This window comes from Balaenoptera musculus, chromosome 1 (genome assembly GCF_009873245.2).
Source record: "Balaenoptera musculus isolate JJ_BM4_2016_0621 chromosome 1, mBalMus1.pri.v3, whole genome shotgun sequence".
Classification (NCBI taxonomy): domain Eukaryota; kingdom Metazoa; phylum Chordata; class Mammalia; order Artiodactyla; family Balaenopteridae; genus Balaenoptera; species Balaenoptera musculus.
In genome coordinates, this window is record NC_045785.1 from 56,562,457 (window position 1) to 56,580,261 (window position 17,805).

The window sequence follows — 17,805 nt, forward strand, 5'->3', positions numbered from 1 at the left end:
GGAGACCTTTTGCTAACAGCTCTGTGCTCCCCAGTTCTTGCAAACAAGGAATAGGGCTCCTACATCTCATAGCAACTACCTCATCTTTAAGGATTATAGTTTTGTTGACCCTGAGACCTGCTACTGGGTTCCCTGGAAATCCTCTGCGCCTCTTATCCCCTCCATGTGTGCCTCTTCTGCCTTATAGTTTAATCGATGACATCATCTTCATACTGGAGTCCATTTAATTCTTTTTTGCAACAAGACCACTTTGGACATATTTTTCAGAAGACGATATAATAACCTTGAGTGCTTTAGTAATCGTTAATACTTTTCAAAGTTCTAATATTCAGAGAGGGGGAGCGTGCCACTCAGACTGGTTCTTTTTTTCTGAGACTGAATCACAGTTTAGGTTCCCATCCCACGCTCTATTCGGGCAACGGTCTCTTTATATTTAATGAGTCTGACTAATTAATCATCACTGGATTTCAGGAAAAAGAGATTATATTGTCATCATTTTACAGAGACTGTGTCAGAAGCATGACTGCGTTGCAGGATTTATTGGCTTCTCTCCAGATGCTCATTGCTTCCATATTATTAATTTTGGCTTTGGGCTCAATTTCAAGCTAATAGATAAGGTAGATGGTATAGGATGTAAAGCAACAGGCCCAAGAAGGCAGCATCTCAGCTGGGGAGGACCAGGAGTTCTACACTCCAAGGGCTAGTGTTTGGTAATGTTTCCTCCGAAACTGTAAATGGGAAACAGTGCAGGGCAGGAGTTCATTACCTATCTACATTAATAAGCTCTCAGGTGTGACTTTGAATGAGTGGGTATGTAAAGCTGGTTTGGATTAATTGCTGAATAATAGAAGGTTATTGCCATTTCTTTGGGACACTGTTATTTGCCCCTTAATGCACGGTTCAAAAGGGATCTAATTCCATGACCGATTCCCCCTCCAGCTAGAGAAAATTCCTCCCACTAATGTAATTGGTATGTGTTTCTGTTGTGTAATAATACTTGTATCGTCCGTTCTGGGCTTTCATAGTTGCTTCTCCCACTAGGCTGTGAGCTCCTTGGGTTTAGGAACTGTGTCCTAATCATCTCTGTACCCCAGCATCTGGCACAGTATGTTGTGCTCACTGCAAATGGGTGTGCCCTAATATTTATTGGCATAAACTGAGAAATAAGCCAATTTTATCCATTAAGGTCTTTCTGGTCTCTAGCTTGTTGGAGCAGCTCACTAGGCAGAGTTAACTGCCTTCCTATCTTTCTCTTTTCCTTGCCATCTTTCTTCTCTCTTTCTATGACTGCAAGGGTTGGACAACTGGGGAAAAGGAAGCCTGTGTTTCTCATATCGCCCCCCGCCCCCCAAGACCCCCATAGCTGGCAGGCCTCCACGCAGCTGCGTTCTTTCAAGGTGGGGCAGTCAGGCTCCCGGGTGCCTGTTGCTGGGTCACACAAATTCCCCAAGTTTTGGGACCCACTCCCAGGGTATCTTGGTGGGGCACCTCCGCGGTGGTGATCTGACCGGTTGGCTCAGTAGCACGGCGCTGATCCACTCTTGGACCTCCTGTGTGCAACCCGAGAGCAGCGGGCTCTCACCCTCCCTCGGGCTCCTTCCACGTAATTGCCCCACTCACTCCCTCGCCTCCCCGCACCCGAGCTCTGAGTGCTCTCCCTCCCCATCCCTCTTTGTGTCCCCCCTTGGCAGCGGAGCCTCTAGCACCGTATTCACGGCAGTTGAAGAGCGAGTGACTGACACGTTCCAGGGACTGCCAATCGCAGCGAGCGCGGCCGGCGGGGGGAGGGTGCGTAGTGGCAGACGGCCGCTGGGATTATGAATGGGGGTGGGGGGGCCGGCGAGTGTGGGGTTCAAACCAGGCTTTTCGGCATCCGGCTTTGGCTAGGCACGCAGGGCTGTGCGTAATCCTTCAGCCGGGGAGGGAAGGGAGATGCCGCGAGCTCCCGGCTGAGAGTGAGGGTTATTTTGCAAAACTCCCTTGGTCTAGTGCTGGTGGAGTACTGCGGGCGGTCGGCGAGGTAGGTGGGGGAGGAAAATAAGCGGGGTGGGGAATCGGGGAGAGGCCAGAAGGCTGGGGACCGTGTGCCTTGCTCCTTAGAATTGACAGGTGGCCGCCGCAGCAGTTACAACCTACTACACAGCATCTAGTCCGTGCAATATGATCCAATTGTTATTCCCCGCGCCGGGCTGAAGGGCGCAGCGCGGCAGACCAAGTGCCGCCGGCGAGCTGTCTCTCCGGGGGAGCGGGGCAGTGGGAGAACAGAGGGGGAGTTTGGGGGGCCAGCTGAGGAGACAGGAGCTCGGGGGTGCGTCGCGGCCGTCCGTGCCGCCCCTGCGGGGTCCTCCACGCCGGCGGGTCCGTGCGCGCTCCGCAGCCGCCCACGGTTTGTGCGCGCCTTTCCGGGGCTGCCGGCCCCGCTTCCGCGGTGGCTGCGGGCTGCGGATAGCCGGCCGGGCTGCACGCGAGCGGCGCGCTAGCGTCTCGCCGGCGTCTCGCCGGCGTCTCCCCGCCGCCTCTCGTGCCCCGGGCAGGGAAGCGCAGAGGGCTGGCTCGTCTCGCACGGACGAGCTGCGCGGGGCGGAGCCGCCGCCGGAGCCCGGGCGTCCAGAGCGCGGCGGCCGCGGCAGTGCATCGGCGGCGCGTCGAACAGGACGAGGGCGGCTTCCGCGAGGGTAGCCGGAGGTAAGGGCTGTCCCGTAGGCTGCGGGTTTACTTCCCCCCGTCTCTTACTCGGTCACACAGCGAAGCCGAAATGGAGAGTGTGGGTGCTGCGGGGCTCGTAGGGAGCGCGGGGGGAATATGGGGCCGCGCCAGGATGGTCGCCTTGACCGCGACGTTCCTACCCCTTGTGGTAAATCCGCCAGCTGGCCCTTACTCTTCGCTCGCTCCTCCTCTGCCTCTACCTTCGGCCCTGAACTCCTTGGAAAGTCCCTGGGAAGGAGAGAGCCAAGGGAGGATGGAGAAGGGCAGAAGGATTCGCCCGGGAGTGGGCGAAGGGTTGGCGCGCTGCGCCAGGTGATTGACAGTGGGCACGGGAGGGAGCCTGAAGTACCTGAGAGTTTGCAGGGCTGCGGCCCCAGGATGGTCCTGCCTGCCCGGGGTTTGGGGCACCAAGTGGGTGCACCCAGGCCACGGCTAAACGAAGGCTCCGCTAGGAACTTTTGGGAAGCTTTGTCTCATGTTTGGGGAGGGGTGCTGGGGTGTGTTTAGGGCCTGGCCCTTTCTAAGCTACGAGTGTGTGTGTGTGTGTGTGTGTGTGTGTGTGTGTTTGTAGGGTTTTTTCCCGCTTCCTTCCTGCCTTCTCTCCTCTTCCATCTTCCTGTTTTGCTTCCTTCCTTCTCTTTTTTCACAGGCCACCCCCCTTCCAAGTGCTGTATTTCAAATTATTCTGAACCTACTGTAGTCAATAGCTTTAAAGCAAGTATGAAGAAGAGAGCACAGAGGAATAGCTCTTAAATAGTGTGGTTCATTTTAAAGACAAATATATGTGTATACACACGCCTGGGATAAATTTGAAGAAATATTTTGAGGCTCCTGCCTAAAATTACATTACATTTACATTATGTTGACATCACATGTATATGATATTACTAAACAGAAATGATAAATCTGTGCATTTCATCTCTTCGATCTGTATGAGATATAGCTATTCTTTGAATCACAAACATCTTTTAAATTCAGAGGTTTCCGGCTACTTGAAAGCCCTGGGCTACAGTGTGAGAATAAAAGACACATTAAATTTTAAAAAAAGTACAGATGCTGGGTTTTTTTTAGTGGACCATCCACGTTCCCCATCTTCCTTTTACTAAAAGCTGGTTGTTATGCCAATAATTTTCATAAAAGCAAAAATAATCTGGGGACTTTTACCTAGTGTTTTTACCTAAGCCTAAGGTGTAGGGAGGGGTCTGGAAGTTACCTGTGCGTGAATTCGACATGAAGGTGGATAAGGTAAATGATTTCACTTCAGGTGAAAGGAAATTCAGCTGCACTTCCCTCTGAGGGTACCTCATTTACATTACGATATGCCAAGAGAGAAATCCCCTTAATGTCAACATGTGTCTTCAGCATAACAATGGTCTATTCAACTCTTCAAATCTGTACTTGTAGGACTTGGCTAGTAACATATTTGCTGGCTGTTTGTGTTCTTTTTCAACAACAATCCCAATTACAAAAAATAAGTAAAGTTTTTGAGTAGACTGGAATGGTTGAGAAGGCATGATTGATAACATTGAGGCCATCTATCTGTATATCTATCATCTCTCTGTATTTCTCATAACAGTTGTAAGGTAATCAATTTTGCAATATGTCTACTTGTATTTTTTTTCTCAGCCGATCTGCCTTTTATTTATTTCTGACTTGACGTATTTTACAAAGATAAATTATATTGAATTCCTCTAGAGGGTACCCACTTAAGCATGCTTGTTTCTCTTGAATAGAACTGGTTTTGATATGAGGAATGAGATATCAATCATATATGGTTTTCTGATCTTGGAGTCTTTTGCCTGTCTAGAGACAGGTATTTAATAATAGTACTGTGCCCGAGTAAGGATTTGTGTATGATAAAAATATTAGACAGAGAAATGGTATTTTCATGTTGTTTACAAACTGAAGCTTTAAAATTGTGAAGGCATAAAGAGTCCCAGGTTGCTCTTAATCTCTTATTTGGCTTACTTTGATTAGGGAGCAAGAGGTACATGATGTAGTCTTGAGTTAGAAGGATTTGGGGGTTAGTAATTTGGATTTATCTTTTATTATTATGGCATAAAACGTCATTGCTCTTTCCAAGAACATTTGAGCAGCAGGCTTCGGAGAAAGTGTTGGGGATGTTGATCACGGGACAAATGGGTTCCTTTGAGCGCTGTTTTTTTTGCAGTCACCTTGTGGTAATATGGCAGACGCTGTGATGTGCCAAACCCTCCTTCAAGGAGAGCTTGTTGCCCCAGCTTGTGGGAGTGCTATCTATCAGCAGACGGTCTTCGAGGGCCAGTCCCTTTGAGGATTGCCTGAACTGTAGAAAGCCCCTTTGTCCAAGGTCACGCCACTTTCCAGGGCAGCTCACATCCAATGGCTGATCCATGTTAGAGTATAAAGGCTCGGCCATCTCAATCCAACTCCAGGTAACTCTGAAGGACCATTCTGGCTCTGGAAACCCCCATGGGGCTTGTGTTGCAGCACCACGTCTCTCTTCGCCCATTTCTGCTTCCTTCCCCATTCTCAGATGTTGATAGCAAGGCAGTGCTTAATAAAATTGCATGCTCAACTTCATCTTGGAGTCGGCTGCCCTGGGGAAGCCATCCTGTAGCAACAGCTCCTTCATGCACATTCGTTTTGCCCGTTTTCATCTTTTAAAATATAGTGTCACTTCTCACTGGAGGACATTTCTATGTCCCTGATCCTCTTCTGTCCCTCCTTGTTATACCATTCTTTCCTTTTAGTGGACTTATACTTTCTTTAGTCTCTTTTCGGTCTATTGATTTAAATATTGTATATATTTCTATACTTTGAGTAGGAGGTATTTTTATGTTTTCAACATTCACGTTTTGTCTTAACAGATGATATTAATCAAAATATCTACTCTCGAATACTAAAAGGCTCTACAATGTTATAATTCTGATCATACTTCATGTTTCATAATATTGTATAGTGATATAGTTCTACTACATTTTTTGCAGCCATTATGTCATTTTTTATATATTTAGTTTTTCCTTTTTTTTTGATTGTTTTCATAGTCAATGCTTATTTAAATTTACCCACGTTTTCTATGTTTGCTATTGCTTCTTGCATCTCTCTCTTTCCTTCTAGATTCAAATTCCTCTTTATTAGAAGTATGTAGCTATTTGGTAAGCATATACAGATAAAACTCTTAATCTTTTTATTGTTGTTGTTGTTTGTTTGAAACTATGTCATCCTAACACTTGAATAATAGACAATCTGAGAGCAGGATTCTAAGTTGACAATTATTTTTCTCATCATTTTGAAGATATTGTCTCTCTTGTTGATGATGAGTAGTTTCTTCATTGCTTTTTTTTTTTTTTTTTTTTTTTTTAAGTAGTTGTGGCTCACAGGCCCAGTTGCTCCGTGGCATGTGGGATCCTCCCAGACCAGGGCTCGAACCCCGTGTCCCTGCGCTGGGAGGCAGACTCTCATCCACTGTGCCACCAGGGAAGCCCTCTTCATTGCTTTTAAGATTACTCTATAAATTAGAAGTTTGGGATTAACAGATACACACTACTATATAGAAAACAGGTAAACAAGGACCTACTGTATAACACAGGGAACTATATTTAATATCTTGTAATAACCTATAATGGGAAAGAATCTGAAAAACTATATGTACATATATATATATATATATATATATATATATATATATGTATAATTGAATCACTTTGCTGTGCGCCTGAGACTAACACAACATTGTAAATCAACTATACTTCGATTTACAAAAAAGAGATTACTCTGTCTTTGGTGTTCTGCAGTTTTACTGAGGTATGCCCAGGTGTGGGTTTATTTTTACGTTTTCTTCATGGGATTTCTTATGCTTCTTTAATCAGATGACTTTTCTGTTTCTTGAATTATTAAAAATTCATAGCATATCTCATCATACATTATGTTGCCTTCATTGTCTCTATTTTTTCCACTGGAATTCTTAGATATATGTTGGACCTTCCTGTTTTATGTCTCGTGTCTGTTACCTCTGTATTATTTTCTATTAAGAAATGTTTTAAAAAGGCATTTGGGTAATTATTCAGGACTATTTTCCAGCTAACTAATTCTTTATTGATATCTATTGCTTAAATTTCCATTGAGCTATGATTTATTTTTTTATTTTTAGGAGTGCTATTTGATGCCTTTTCATATCTTCCTGTTTTTTCCCTGAGTTTTTCTATCCTTTTATTTTGGATTCTATCCATATTTTGTCTCTTTAATAATTATACCTATACTTATTTTATAATAAGTATCAGATTGTTTTCTTACTTGAATTCTTCTGGGAGTTACTCATCCCAGTGGTTGGGTCTACTGGTTCTTCCAGAACTATATATCCGCTTAAAGGAGGATCCTTTCCTCATGTGGTTTATTATTGGGATTATGAACTCATCTTCAGCTGAGTTTCTGCTTTTGGTTTTTCCCTGTGGTAGCCATATTCTTCCTAGTTTTTGGAAGTTTCCCTGTAGAGTGATATTGTGTTTGCTTCTGTAGATTAACCTAGGGATTTTGCTGGTCTAGGATCCATCAGATTTAAAAAATTATTAAGGTATAATTGACATATAATATAATTGACATTTTATTAGTTTCAGGTGTACAGCGTAACGCTTTGCTATTTGTTATGTATTGTGAAATGATCACCACGTTAAGTCTAGTAATCATCCGTAGAATCGGCTTTTTCATTAATTTCTTGGCTTGCGATTCCTATACCATGCAGGTGATGTAAATTCAAACTGTGTGGGGGGAGGTTGTTTAGGGATTTAATTCAAAGAATCCTTTTTTTTTTCTTCTATCCAGAGCCCCAGGAAAAGACAAACTTTCTTGCTGCTTCCAGGCCAAACTCCTAGTCCTTCTTAAACTAAATGGTCAATTCTTTCAGGGTTCTTAGGCAGAGGTCTCAGCTCCTTCTTTTTATGGGTCCCAAACTAAGTTTCCTGTCCCTAAACACATGTGAAATCTCCAGCCTCTTGGCATTTGTGCCTGCGTCTAAGTTGTGTATAATTTTGGGTTGCTGTATTACCGATTTCTGTGCCTGCTATTACCATATCTGTTTCCTTTCTGTTCTGACAGCTACAGATTACCTTTCTTTTTTTTTTTCTTCAAGCTTAACACTTTAACCTATTTCAATTTTTCCGGTCTTTTAAAAATCTAAGTATATATGTGTTTGTAGCGGAAGGGAATTTTGTTCACATGAACTCAGTCTGCCATGCTGGTGGCATAAGATGTCTTTCTGTGACTGTATACACTCTGAGAATCAACTCTTTTCAGTTATTTTCTTTTTTTTATACTATCTGCACATTATTTTTAAAAGCTTAATTTATGCTAGTCCCCTTGTCTATTTTTTCTTTTTGTGACATTAATATTTATGTTGAGTCCAGGGCAGTTGACTTACAGAGTGTCTCTAAGTATGGATTTGTCTAATGGCTTACTCACTTGGTTAGGTTCAGGTTAAATATTTTCAGCAAGAATACTCGTACATTGGTGATATGTACTTCCTATTGCATCACAACAGGAGAGTCTGTTTGTCCCATTACTGGTGAGTAAGTCAGAGCACTTGAAAGATGGTCCTTACCAAATTGATCCTTTTTTTTTCCTTTGAGGTTAATATAGACTCTGTAAAGTGATACTTTGAGACTATGTGAAAGACCAGCTTCCCCACAACTTTCACCCAGTATTCTTTCTAATTAAATTTTTTATTTTGAGACAATTGTAGATTTACATGCAATTGTGAGAAATAGTACAGAGAGATCCTGTGTACCCTTCATTCAGTGTTCCCCAAGAGTAACATCTTGGAAAAGTATAACACAATGTCACAACCAGGAGACTGAGACGATATAATCTGCAGCTCTTATTCGGATTTACCAGTTTTACACTTATTTGTGTAAGTGTTTAGTTCTATGCAATTTTATCACATATGTAGGTTCCTGTATTCACCACCACAGTCAAGATACAGAATAGTTCCATCACCACAAGGAGCCCTGGTGCTGCCCTTTTTATAACTACACCCACCTCCCTCGCACTCCCTGCCCCATTCCTAACCTCTGACAACCACTAATCTCTTTATCACTATAAATTTGTCGTTTCCAAAGTGTTATATAAATGGAATCATAGGTTGTATAATCTTTGAGGTTGTTTTTGTCCTCCACTCACCATAATTCCCCAGAGAGTCATCCAAGATGTCGTATGTGTCAATGGTTTGTTCATTTTTATTGCTGAGTACTGTCCCGATGTATGGGTGTACCCCAGCTTGTTTAGGCATTGAAGGACATTTGGGTTGTTTCCAGTTTTTGGCTATTATGATTAAAGCTGGTATGCACACGTGTGTACAGGTGTTTGTGTGGATATAAGTTTTCACTTCTCTGGGATAAATGCCCATGGGTGTGATTGTTAGGTCCTATGATAATTGCATGTTTAGTTTCATAAGAAACTGCCAAACTATTTTCCAGGGGGGCTGTATCTTTACATTCCGACCAGCAATGTATGAGTGATTCAATTTCTCTGCATTATGTTAGCGTTTAAGTCTGCCATTTTATTATGTTTTCTCTTTGTTTCCTCTGTTTCTTGTTCCTTTATTTCTCTTTTCTTGTCTTCCTGTGAGTTATTTGAACATTTTATAGGATTCCATTTTGAATTATTTATAGTGTTTTTGAGTGTATCTCTTTGTACAGTTTTCTCAGTGGTTGCTCTGGCTATTACTATATGTACTTAGGTCTCTTCTCTTGGTTCTATTTAAATGCTGTTGTTCTGAGTGTAAGACAGTGTTATGTTTTTTGTTTCACTCATTGAATATTATTTAAACAACTCATATTGGGAAAGACTTTGTGGTTGACAGTTCTTTTCTCTCAGCACTTGAAAAATGTGCCACTTCCTTTAGGCCCCCATGGTTTCTGATGAGAAAATTGTTGTCATTTGAATTGATGCTCTGCTAAAGGCAATGTGCCATTTCTCTCGGGGTAGTTTAAGATACTTTCATTGTCTTTAGTCTTTTAGAAGCTTAGTGATGTTGTGTCTTGGTATAGATTTCTTTGGGTTTATTCTGTTTGAGATTTGATCAGCTTCTTAAATCTATAGGTTTGTGTCTTGCACCAAATTTTTCCTAGCATTATTTCATTATTTCTTCAAATACTCTTCAGCTCTACTGTCTTTCTCATGTCATTCTGGGAAGTGATGATATGAATACTGGATCTTTTGTTACTGTCCCACAGGACCCTGAGGCTCTGTTCTTGTTGTTCTTCTTCTCCTTTTCCTTTTCCTCCTCCTCCTTTTTTTTTTTTTTTTTGTCTAGTTTCTCTCTGTTGTTCAGATTGGATAAACTCTATTGATCTATTCTGAAGTTCACTGATTCTATCCTCTGTCATCTCCACTATTGAACCCATCCAGTGAGCGTTTTATTTTGGTTATTGTATTTTTTAGTTCTATAATTGCCATTTGGCAATTAGAACTTATTAGAACTTATGCATCTTCGTTGAAATTTTCTATTCTTTTTTTTTTTTCAGAGAATTTGAATTTGCTTGTTGAAGCACTTTTATAATGGATGCTCTAAAATTCTTACTAAATAATTCCAAATTCTCACATCTGATTCACTTCAGTGTTGGTTTTAGTTGATTGTCTTTTCTCATTCCAGCTGTGATCATGTCTTGGGTATTTTGGCTACCATGTTAAAAGGGTCTGGGTCCTATTGAAATCTTATACTTTAGCAGACAGTCACCCTGTGTAGGTTTAGTACACATGTCCAGGATTACTTTTGTGGGCTGTGGTTCCAATGACAATTTACTTTACAGAAGCTTTATGGTGCTGCTTCAGTCTGCCTGGCTTGACTGGTGCTTCTGGAGCTCCCACTGAACCCTGCTGATGCCCCTGAAGGGGGCAGAAGGGGCCTGCCAAGGCCAGTGCCACTGATGCCTGTAGGTGAGGGAAGGGCTTTTTCGGCCTGCAGGGATAAGGAGCACTCCTGGGCCTGGAGCTTGTTATGGCAGGAATCCCCATGCCGGTGCTGAGAGGCCATCTGGTGTTGTTGACTGGATCGCAGTTAGACACAAGGGAGGAATGTAAGCTCACCTGTATCACCTAATGCTAGATTGGGGGGGTTGGGAGACCCTGGACCTGCATAACCTGCTATTGGGTAGGGGGTCATAAGGTACCTTCTGCTCTGTTGTTCCTCTAGTTCAAGGCCACTAACCAGTCCACCTCCTTTTCACTGTTCTGAGTCCTCCTTTGGTTGCCTCTTGCCTTATTTTCAAGGTTTAGAGTTATATGAAGTGGGGAGGAGGAAAGTATATGCCATCTTGTCGGCACTGGAAATATATGCTTTTTAAAAAAACTCGAACTCCTCAGCCACGTTATCTGTTAATATAGTAGAAAACACTAGTTTGACTTGTGTTCTCCTGTAATTTGCATTTGTTTCAGAGACACAGTATAACCTCAGTTTAAAAAATTAGTACATATCTTATTTACTTTAATTAATATTACTATAATTGAATAATTTAATGTTAAGTCACATCTTGCCAGTGGAATATAAGATAAAAAAAATCTATGTATGCTGTATTTTCTGTATTGAATATTTTTCTCTAAGTTGCCTTAAAGCATTTGAAAAATATTAATATCTGTTATCTGTTGCCATCTCTGGGAATTGCTAAAAAAATCCTATATCAGATGGACTTTAAACAGTAGAGAAAATAAATGACATTATTTGCACAAGCAATGTACTGATATTTCGTGTAGATTAAGGAACAGATAACAGGATTCTGTTTTTGGCTATCCTGGTTTACACCACAGTGCTGACTCATAGAATAACAGCCTTTCTAAACTGAAAGCGAACGTAGAGATCGCCTATTTCAATCCTATTGTTTTATAGTTAAGAACATTGATACCTTGAAAGGCCATAGGGAGCTTAATTTCCTTTAATTCAATAATGGCAGGGCTTGTTTATTATGAGTTCTTAGCATTTCTTAATTTTATGTTTTCTTTAAGAAATCAGAATCACTTTCTTTTGAGAAGACTTAAAATTTTATATTGAGGCATGGGTTTTCAGTACCCTTTTCTAAAGAGAAAATAATACTTTAATAAGTTGGGATGGCATGATGGTACTCTTTAAAAAATAAGTATGTTTGAAAATCTGATGAACATATGGACCAATTATCCCACAAAATTAACATAAACTCAAAAGTTTGCATATAATCTTGGAGATTTATGAACTCCTAAGGAAGAGTCCTAGATTCTGTTTTTGTATTGTTTGTACCATATGATGATATCTGTGGATGGTCTTTGCTGGGAAAGTGACTTAAATGTCTCATTTTATAGACAGACTCACCTTTAAAGGCTTGTGGGTTGTGGCACCATGCATTGGTGTGCTGAGGAATTTGTTTTCCTGCAGGTTCTAGGGAGCCAGTAGGTGAGAAGGATATAGCAGGACCAGCAGATGTTAAAACAGACTGTGGGAAATAAAAACAGGCAACTCAGCCTATAATACTTGCTCCCTCCTCCTCCATACACACACATACACAGATCTCTAGATTCCTTAGAAAGATTCTTCCTCTGCTCCTGTCTCCTTTCATTCTCTCACTGTAGAGAGAAACATTGCCCTTGGAGGCTATTCTCCCTTCCTCTAGTAAGGCTGCTCTCGTGGTCATTTTAACCTAATTTCACCCATATCAAATGTTATAGGTTGAAAGAAGAAAGCATAGAGTGGCATTTGATGTACTGACTGGGGACTTTTTGAGAGTAAGAAGAAAATGACATCCATGGTTTTTCTATACTATGGATCATAATAATTTAAGAGCACAGAATGATACATGTCTCTACATTCAGAGATCACGAAGTATTTATTAGAGTAGTTGAAATTACTTTTAGGAAGCTACCTATATATCCTTCAAGGAAGTTACTCTGTACTTCTCTGTAACTAAGAACCTGGAATGACTTGAAGTGCCATGATGTATACTATGGTGAAAAACTCAATGCAGAAAAATGAGGCGGTTGTAGGGAAACAAATAATAGAATGACAGGTTTTTCTTCCTAGTGATTTTACATCTTTTAAAAGAGTGAAAGGAGTTTTGTTTTTAGGGTTGCTCTTTAATAACTGCATAAGTGAGGACTGGGAATAAGAAGCCCTGAGTTTTTGTTCTGCTATGCAACTAAGTGGGTAAATGACATACCCTGTGTAAGGCTCAGGGTATAATTAAGACTTTGAATTATGCTAATTTCTAAGATTCTTTCTAGCATTATGATTTGGTGAAACTTTAGATTATGAGGTATTATTTGACACAAAATTAGTGGAATTTTTGGATAAGCCTGTGTAATTAAGCATAGTCAATATCCGCAGGTTTCCACACCCGCCGTTGAATGAGGGCTGACCTACTGCGTGGATGTGGAATCTGGATACTGGGGTGCCACTGTGCCATGCCATTATATATAAAGGACATGATCATTCACATATTTTGGTATCTGTGGGGGTCCTGAAGCCAATTTCCCCACCCGCTTCCCTCCCCGCAAACTGAGGGACCACTGTATTATTCATAAGAAAGCACTCCAGGGAATCAAATTTTTAGTTTGATGTTATTATAATATAATACCTTGATTTGGTCCGAAATTTACAATAATTAGAGAGGTCATGGTTGGGTGAGGACTACCCAACTATATGGATACAACACAACACAACTTGGGGAACAAACACTTTAATGCTGATGGTGATAATTACAATAATGAGCATGCTAATGAGGATGGCTCTAGATTTAATTGGTCTGGAGGTGTAGCGATATTGTGGATCGCTCCTTTAGCATCCATTCACCCTCTTTCTCTTTCATCTTCCTCTGCCGTACAAGCTGGAAGGGAAATTATTCAACTTCCCAGTCTCCCTCGAAGCTAGGAATGGCCCACATTACAAAGATTAGATGGAGATTTCTGGGGACCACGTACATTTTTGAAAAGGCAAAGTTTCTCAAGGAGAAGGCTCTTGCCCTTGACCCTTATCACGTTTTTGCTTTGAGGTGAGCAGCTATCTTGCAAGCATGAGGAATAAAACCACAAACTTAGGATGATAAAACTTGGATTTTTGATGACATCTTAAAGTGGATATATCAGCTCTGCACTGCCTACCTCCAGTCTATTATTCCAAGAGAAAAAAAATAAAACTCCTATTTCTTCCACTATTTATTAGGTTCTCTGTTACTCCCAGCCAAATACGTTCCCAACTGAATACGTAAAGTGATTGTTATGACTTTGCATTTTACATTTTTGAAGGATAAAATTAGTGTTTACAGATCTTTGTAATTACTGATCTTGGACTGTGAAATTTAGGCTAGTTGGTATGAATATTATCATTCTGAGGAATCTTGGGTGTGAAAATTTTGGATAATTTGTAAAATTTTTATTTTATTGTTCATAGCATGAAGAATAGCATAAGAATCGAAAAGTCTCTATTTTGTATTGCTCAGAGAATATTTCAGATTTTATTCAATGGGTGAAATTTATGTGAGGAAAACTATTTCTGTGAGTCACACCTCCTACTTATCTATAATCTTCAGTAAGATGGAGATACAGCTGGAGAATACCAATGAGTCTTGAAAAAAATGTTTTCCTCATTTGGTTTATAGGCAAAAATGTATAGCAGAGCTGGTTACCCTCTTTGCTGTTTAGTCTAGGTTTGTTTCCTTCTGACTTCACACTTTCACATGAATGAGAAATACTTTAAAGCCGGACTTTAAAGGTTAAAGAAGGATGGCCATTCACAGTAAGTGTATATAAAAGATGGAAAATAATTTATTGTGTGACAGAGTATCTGCCCACTTTTCACTTGGATTTGCCTTTCTTAAGTGTAGGGGATTAACTTTTGCATTAAGCCATTTGATGAGAGGAAAGAAGAATTCAATTGGGATATATTTGTTATTTTATCAGGATTGTATTCATTTGAGAGTAAAATTTGACATGTAACACTAACAAGGAAGGAGTTTATTTATTTTCAAAATTTTTAATTTTTAAATTTTATATTGGCATATAGTTGATTCACAATGTTGTGTTAGTTTCAGGTGTACAGCAAAGTGATTTAGTTATACATATTCATATTTCTATTCTTTTTCTGATTCTTTTCCCGTACAGGTTATTACAGAGTATTGAGTATAGTTCCCTGTGCTATACAGTAGGTCCTTGTTGATTATCTATTTTACATATACTAATGTGCATATGCCAGTCCCAACCTCCCAATTCATCCCTCCCCTTCATCTTTTCCCCTTGGCAATCACAAGTAAGGAGTTCATTATTGTTTTACGTGCCATGAGATATCTGGTGGGAGAGAGTACAAGGCTGGAGCAACTGCACCATCCTTGAGGTAATCAAGAATTCGGGCTCCTTCTTGCTTTTGGCCCTACCACCGTTAGCGTATGGCTTTCCCTCTCTTGGTGGAAAGACAGTTAGTGAGCCTCCAAGCATGCCTTCTGTACTACAGGCAGGAAGAAGCGCCTGGACAAAAGGCAAGGCACACATCAGCTGATAGTCCTTTTAATAAGGAAAATGATAGCTCCCAGGAAGATGCATCTGGTAGACGTCTACTAATATCTTATTGACCAGAACTATGTCAGTGCCCATCCTTAATGGCAGGGAGGTCTGAGAAATAGAAGGTTTAAAAAAAATTTTTTTTTAATCTGGGGAAATCAGTACCTCCCCAAATGCCAGGATTCCATTATTATTAAGAAAGAAGGGGAGAATGGATATTGGGTAGGCAACCATCATTGTCATTGCATATGAAGAATATTTTTCAGCTTTAAAAATATTTGTTGTGTTGTATCAATAATGTATAATCTGGAGAGTTCTTAAAATATGACAGTTTTAAAATAGTTCTTATTACTTGTCTTATAGTCCTAGAAGTTACAGTCCTTTAAAGTTTTGTATAAGTTGTCACTTTGTGTCAAGATAGCTGACTGACATATAAAACTCAAAGTATATATTAATAGAAATTAGTATTAAGCTAATTGTGGGTGGAAAAGGTCATAATTTCCTTCTGCAATGGCATCTGTAAGTGTGAAATTCTGACAAATCAGACAGTGACAGTATTATATACTATTCATTCATGAAATACTGTGCTTTATTTTTTGTGTAAATTTGCATTTAGTTATTTTGGGCTATTTTGTTGCTCTAAAAATTTTAATGACATATATGAATAATATCCAAGAACAGATATTTATCTTAAAAAGAATAAAATTGGCTGAATTCCAGTATTTCTACTTTGCTATTCTCATTCAGGGTATTGATAGAAATATTCTGTAATTGAGGGTTTATTCTCCAATTGATGTAGGCACTCTACTTAGAAGCTGTTTATCCACATCAAGGATAATAGATCTTTTCAGGTTAAGTTTTTTTCCATTAAAATAGGGTGAGGCAACTGTCCTGACTACACTTCCGAGGGCGAGTACAAAGATAAATGAAATAATGGATGTGAAGTGCATTTTTTTTCCTCTGAAAGAAGGTGTTATATAAATTCTATTAATAGTATCTGTACTGTGTAAATAAGATAATGGCTGAGCATTTCCAAAAGTGAGTATCATAACCAGGAATTTTGAGTGCCGTCCTTAGCGTCTGTTTTTTTCAATGAAGAGCAATATAGCAACACACTCTTACATTCTGGCATTGAAATATCAAAGGTAAACCTCATTGTGAGGGGAAGAGAATATATAGAAAGAGTTTCAAAGAGAGGGATTTATTGAATGATGCAATATAGTAATAAGTTTCGTCCAGATATAAAAGGTCTTTGGGTCTCTTAAATGGTTGAAGAAATGGGAAAACTGTGATTAAAATGTGAATGTTGGTTACAACCTAGAATGCAACTTTCAGTGGCTCTCTCTTGAAAACAATGAGGCTCTGCCTGACTCATAAAAATCTTCAAAAAAGGTTTTTGTAATATCTTCAGTAAAGGTTTTTGTCATCTCCTTGGCCAGAAGATTTTTTCCTTGAAAGAAGATTTGAGAAAGGAAGCTTTTCCTTATTTCCGACTTAACTGCCATGCTTTTTATGTGCTGATCCGCAGTAAAGATGAATTGCATTGTATGGTGATAAGAACCCTTGACTTTGAGCCGGGGAGTAAGGTTCCTGTCTCAGGTTTGCTAGTAATTTATCTTTGTAACTGGGAAAGATTTTCAGTTGCTCTTTGTGAAGAAACACCTTCAGGCCATATCCTTCTCCTCTTCCGCAATTCTAGACTTAAGGTGCTAAAGTTGACCAATTGAGGTCACAGGAGAAAGTCATATTTCTGTGGGAAGAATGCTGGGCCTCTTTCATGTCAGTCTTTTGGGATGTGTGTTCAGTCGTGAAACTGGCCTGTGAAAGCTGGTCTGGAAATGGGTATGAGGAAGGAAGCTTTGCTTTTTTCTGTGTCTTATTCACTTGGGTGACTTGTGGAAGGTAGTGTTTCAGTGTGGGCTCATTGGTGGTATATGCTAAACAGACAGTAGCTAAAATGGAACAAAGTTTGCCGGTTAAGGAAAGCATGTCCTACTTTGTAAAGATTATCCAGATTATTTTTAATCTATCTACCATCTATCTATCTATCTATCTATCTATCTATCTATCTATCTATCTATCTATCTATCTATCTATCTATCTATCATCTATCTATCTTCCAAATCTGTAGAAAGTCTTGTTTAATTGTCTTATCTGTTTTATGAAAATTAAGGGAAATATCCAATCCGGCAATAGCTATAGGTGGGAAGAGTGCCCCCAGCCCAAACCAGTGTGGTAATAGCAGAGGAGATTATGGTGGAAATTGAGGAGTTGTGGCCGCCAAGCACTCGAGGTCTTGCTCCAGTTTTCAAATGAAGGCTCTTCTTCCACTGCACTTTAACAGCTTGGGGTTTACTTTTGCGGAAGATGGTAGCAGATTCACAGAAGGGTTGCAGTTTTCTTATCTAGAAAATGAAAGGATTAGGCCTGGTTAGTTTCACAGCCATTTTTATTTTCCCCCCTCTGACTCCCTTGTTTTGAAATATTTTATCTATCAAATTATTTCCATAATCATATCTTTTAAAAGTAATCAGCAGCATATACAGCTGCCAATTAGAGCTTCCAATTAACATGAGAAAGCTAGTGTTACCTTTTGGAGAAGTTATAATTCAG

General features: G+C 40.2%; 1 protein-coding gene across 1 annotated transcript in view; it reads left to right on the forward strand.

The window, feature by feature from the left end:
- The first annotated feature begins 2,645 nt into the window (after window positions 1-2,645).
- Window positions 2,646-17,805, forward strand: part of PDE4B (phosphodiesterase 4B) — a 591,086-nt gene continuing 575,926 nt past the window's right edge. The window contains exon 1 of the mRNA XM_036865911.1: window positions 2,646-2,685. The gene's annotated coding sequence lies outside the window, so the exon portion shown is untranslated. The remainder of the gene's footprint in view (window positions 2,686-17,805) is intronic.